The sequence below is a fragment of the Macaca nemestrina genome, chromosome 4, assembly GCF_043159975.1.
Source record: "Macaca nemestrina isolate mMacNem1 chromosome 4, mMacNem.hap1, whole genome shotgun sequence".
NCBI classification, from domain to species: domain Eukaryota; kingdom Metazoa; phylum Chordata; class Mammalia; order Primates; family Cercopithecidae; genus Macaca; species Macaca nemestrina.
In genome coordinates, this window is record NC_092128.1 from 142,982,672 (window position 1) to 142,988,191 (window position 5,520).

Here is a 5,520-nt window from a genome sequence, read left to right on the forward strand (position 1 = left end):
TCCAAAGAGGTTGTTGTGAGGCAGGAGTTGGGCATGTAGATGCAGCCAGAAGGAAGAACTAGGCCTGGAGAGGCCACCGTAAGAAAGGCAAAGGCTAGGCCTGTAGAGGCCGACTTGAGACTGCAGAGAGGCCGGCAGGAGCATGGCCGTGGAAGGCTGCCAAAAGGCAAGAGCTGGGCCTGGAAAGGCTGCTGCGAGGTAAGAGGTGGGCCTGGACAGCTGAACTGGAGGAGGTTTCGGGCCTACGAAGGCTGCTGGGAGCTGGGCAGGAGTCGAGTCAAAGGAGGCTGTTTGGAGGTAGGAATTGAGCCTACAGGCGCAGCCGTGAGAAAAGAGCTGGGCCTGGAGAGGAGGCTGGGAGGCAGCAAGCAACTGGGCTGGGGGAGGCCAACTTGAGGAAGTTCTGGGTCTGGAGAGGCTGCCAGAAGGGAAAAGCTGGGCCTAAAGAGGCCATGGTGAGGCATGAGCTGGGCCTAAAGAGACCATTGGGACACAGGAGCCGGGTCTGCAGAGGCTGCTGAAAAGCAGGAGGGTGGCCTGGGGAGACTGCGGTGAAGCATGAGATGAGCCTAAAAAGGACCTCGCAGGCGGGAGCTGGGCCTGTTGAGGCTGCTGCGAGGCAGGCACAAACGTGGCCTGGGGAGGCCGATGTGAGGCAAGAGCTGGGCCTGGAGAGGCCCTTGTCAGGCAGGAGCTGGGTCTCCCCAGGCCACCAGGAAGCTGAAGGTGGACCTGGAAGGCCTGACGTAGAGAAGCCTGGGGTCTACAAAGGCTGCCAGGAGCTGGGCCAAATGTGGTTGTCATGTGGCAGGAGGTGGGCCAGCAGACACGGCCGGGAGGGAGAGCCAGGCCTGGAGAGGCCGACTAGAAACAGTTCTGGGCCTGGAGAGGATGCCGAGAGGCAAGAGCCGGGCCTGGAGAGGCCGCCAAAAGGCAGGAGCTTGGCCTGAGGTGGCCACGCTGAGGCAAGAGCTGGGCCTGGAGGCTCCACTGTGAGGCAGAGGCCATGGTTGTTGGGGCCCCCAACACACGCACTGGGCCTGGCGAGGATGACTTCAGGACGATTGGAGCCTGAAGTCATATCAGGAGGCAATAGCTTGGCCTGTAGAGGCTGAGAAAAGGTAAGCACTTGACCTGCGGAGGCCATGGTCAGGCAACAGCTGGGCCTGGAGGGTCCACTTTGAAGCAGCAGCTCAGCCTGAAGGGGCCTACAACAGGCAGGATCTCGGCCTGTGGAGAGGCATGACCTGATCTTAAACACACCAGTGTGAGGGATGACCTGGCCCATAGAATCCTGTGTGAGGCCGGATCGTGGCCTGCAGAGTCCAGGAGAGGCATGAGATGGGCCTAAACAGGCCAGTGCAATTGAGCACCTGGGCCTATAGAGGCCAGTGTGAGGCAGGAGCTTGGCCCGGAGAGGCCGCAAGACATATGAGCTTGTCCTAAATAGTCCAGTGTAAGGCAGGAGCTGGGTCTGTCGAGGCTGTCGGGTGGCAGGCTATAACTTGGACTGGGGAAGCTGCTGTGAGGCAAGAGCTGGGCCTGGGGGAGCTGGGGAAAGGCAAGACCTGGGCCTGGAGTGACCATCGTCAGGCAGTAGCTGGGCCTGTCAAGGCCACTGTGAGGCATGATCTGGGTCTGGAAATCTTGACTTAAAGAAGCTTTAGGCCTACAAAGGCTGCCAGGTGCTGGGCAGGAGCTGAGCCAAAATAGGTTGTTGTGAGTCAGGAGTTGGGACTGTAGACACAGCTGGGAGGAAAAACTGGGCCTGGAGAGGGTATAGGGAGGCAGCAACTCCACCTTGAGAGGCTGAACTGAGGAATTTCTGGGCCTGGAGAAGTCACCAAAGGGAAAAGCTGGTCGTAGAAAGTCCATTTTGAGGAATGAGCTGGGCCTCAGGAGGCCATGAGATGCAGGAGCTGGGCCTCTAGAGGCTGCCAAAAGGCAGGAGCTTCACCTGGGGTGGCCGCCTTGAGGCATAAGATGAGCCTAAAGAGGCCACTGGGAGGCAGGAGCTGGGCCTGTCGGAGCCTGCCATGACACAGGCAGAAACTTGGTGTGGGGAGGCTGCTGTTAAGGCAAGAGTTGGGTCCATCAAGGCTACCGCAATGCAGGCAGAAACCTGGCATTGGGAAGCTGCCATGAGGCAAGAGCTGGGCCTGTCAAGGCTGCTGGGAGGCCAAAGGTGGGCCTGGCAAAGTTGACTTTAAGAAGTCTGGAGTTGGGTGTGTCCAGGCCAGTGGGAGGCAGAAGGTGGGCCTAGAGAGTCTGAATTGAGGAATTTTCAGGCCTACAATGGCCGCCATGAGCTGGACAGGAGCTGGGCAGAAGAGTTTATCTGAGGCAAGTGTTGGGCCTGTAGATGGAGCCAGGAGGAGGAGCTCGACCTGGAGAGGCAGTCATGAGGCAGAAGCTTGGCCTGTATAGGCTGACAGGAGACAGGAACTGGGCCAGGAGTGGCTCACTTGAAGATGATATTGGAGAAAGTGGCAGATCATCAGGCATTAGATTCTCACAGGGACAGCGCAACGTAGATCCCTCACATGCACAGTTCACAATGGGGTACTTGCTTTTATGGGAATCTAATGCTGCTGCTGATCTGAGAGAAGGTGGAGCTCAGGGGAATGTGAGCAATGGGGAGTGGCTGTAAATAAAGATGCAGCTTCCCTCACTCAACACTATTCACCTGCTGTATGGCTCCTTACAGCTCCATGGCTCCACTCAACACCTGCTGTGTGGCTCCTTACAGCTCCATGGCTCAGGCGTTGGGGGCCCCTGCTCAAGTACATCCAAAAGGACCCTTCTCACAACAGTCTTCATAGTGGTCAGGTGCAGCAGCCACTTAGCTCCCAAGGCATGTGCCTCAGCTGGCATTTCATCACAATCAACAGTAAGTGGTAGCTTGAGTCATTGTGAGGTCACTTCCCAGAAATCACCAGCATCCCATATCCCGTTGGCAAGGAGCTCCACACAGTCCCTTGGATAACCAAACCTATGCCCAAATGCCATCTGTGTGGGTCTGTCTCCTGGGACCCTTCCTAGTAGCAACTCTGTATTAGTCAGGGTCCAATCAGGACACGTAAACCACTCAAAAGTCCAAAGTGCTAGAATTTAATACAGAGAATTATTCATTATAACAGGGAAACAGTATGACAGATTGGCTAGCACAAAGTAAAGAGAATTCTAGTGAATGTAGGACTAGCCAAGGTCAGGCATGGTGGCTCATGCCTGAAATTCCAGCAATTTAAGAAGCCAACACAGGAGGACTGCTTGAGGCCAGGAGCTAGAGACCAGCCTGAGCAACACGGTGAGACCCTGTCTCTATCCAAAAAAAGAAAAAAATTAGCTGGGTGTGGTGGTGCACACTTACAATCCCAGCTACTCGGGAAGCTGAAGTGGGAGGGTAGTTTGAGCCTGTGAGGTCAAGGCTGCAGTGAGTCATGATTATGGCACTACAGTCAAGCCTGGGTGACACAGCAAGACCCTGTCTCAAGGAACAAAACAACAACAACAACCATTTACAGACAGAAAAGAAATAGGGCTAATAAGGTATGATGTTGAAATGTGACAAAGTAATATGAGGGCTTTTATCCATTTAAAATCATCAAACAAAAAATAACCTATTAAATTATAATACCCTGTGCTGGCAAAGGTGCAGTGAAATGGGCACTTTCTTATACAATGAGGGGTGTTTAAATTGTGTATGAGCCTTTCAGGGTAAAGCTTTGCAATTTTTTTATTTATTTTTTTATTTTTTTTTTGAGATGGAGTTTCACTCTTGTTGCCCAGGCTGGAGTGCAATGGTGCAATCTTGGCTCACCGCAACTTCCACCTCCTAGGTTCAAGCGATTCTCCCGCCTCAGCCTCTGAATAGCTGGAATCACAGGTGTGTGCCATCACACCCAGCTAATTTTGTATTTTTAGTAGCGATGCGGTTTCTCCATGTTGGTCAGGCTGGTCTTGAACTCCAGACCTCAGGTGATCCACCCACCTCAGCCTCCCAAAGTGTTGGGATTACAGGCTTGAGCCACCACGCCTGGCCGACAATTTTTTTTTTAATAATAGAGACACTGTCTCACCACACTCTCCTCCAAGTCCTGACATCAAGCAATCCTCCTGCCTCAACTTCCCAAAGTGCTGGGATTATACCTGGGAGGCACCCAAAACCTTGTCAATTTACATCAAGGGCAATGAGAATGTCCATTCACCATGACTCACAGTAATCTCACTTCTGGAAATACCTTGGGAGATAACTGAATCTAAACAAAAGGTCATCTGCTCAAACAGTGAAAATCTGGGAGTAACTGAAGACAGAATGGTTAAGCGAAATAAGAAACAGTTATAAGAAATTAAACTATCTATGGTATTTACAGGCACCTGGTCAGTTCATGTTAGCTGCTACTTTTTTGTTGTTTACCCAGGCTGGAGTGCAGAGGCCTGATCATGACTCACTGCAGTCTCAGCCTCCCTGGGCTCAAGTGATCCTCCCACAGCAGCCTACCAAGTAGCTGGGACTACAGGAACATGCCACCACACTAGGCTAATTTATGTATATTTCTGTAGGGATGGTAACTCCCTTGGTTTCTGAGGCCTGTCTCAAACTCTTGGCCTCAAGCCATCCTCCTGCCTCAGCCTCCCAAAGTGTTGTGATTACCAGTGTGAGCCACCACACCTGTCCACCTGCTACTTATATTATATCACTAAATTCAAAATTATTTGTCATTAAAAATTATCATTTTCAAGGCTGTGGAACAATATGTGTCCTACAGCATAATTATAAAAACATATACAGTTGTCCCTCGGTATACAGAGAGGATTCGTTCCAGCCCCTCCATCTCTGCATATACCAAAGTCCATGCATACTCATGTTTTGCAGTCAGCCCTTTGGAACCCACGTATAGGAAAAGTCCAAATATTACTTGGGCATCATGGCAAGCACGTACAGTCTCAGTCACTTGAAAGGCTGAGGTGGGAAGCATGCTTGAGCCTGAAAGGTCGAGGATGCAGTCAGCTGTGATAGCACCACTGCCACTCCAGCCTGGACAACAGAGCAAGACCCTGTCTCAGAAAAAAAAAAAAAAAAAAAGGTTAGAAATTGTAATGACGTCTGTTGGGCAAAATTCCATATAAGCAAAGTATAGATTAATGAAGCAATTGGTGATCAATTAGTACGATTGACTTTCTGGAGTTTCTGACAGTAAAGGTAAGAAAAATGCAAAACACAGAGACAGAGGGTTAGGGAAGGATTCTACGTGTTTAACAGGATGACACTGGCCATGTTCGTGCAGCAGCAGTATGTCACCATATGACATACCTTGGAGAAAAGTTAGCAGATGAGGAAGTTGATAAAAATGATGAGAGAAGCAAAATACTGATAGCGATAGTGAAGTAAACCACGAAGAATTTCCATAACTGACATCAGCAAAGTGGGAATATTGTACAGTGTGTGTTTAAGTTCCTGTATAACATTGTATTTGCTGTTTGTTTGTAAGGAATGTATCTACTAAAAGTTCTTCTTGC

At 50.9% G+C, this 5,520-nt stretch overlaps 1 pseudogene; it reads right to left on the reverse strand.

Moving 5' to 3' along the window:
• Window positions 1-820: 820 nt before the first annotated feature.
• LOC139362645 (putative uncharacterized protein FLJ46235) lies at window positions 821-2,713 on the reverse strand (annotated as a pseudogene).
• Between the last annotated feature and the right edge of the window lie 2,807 nt (window positions 2,714-5,520).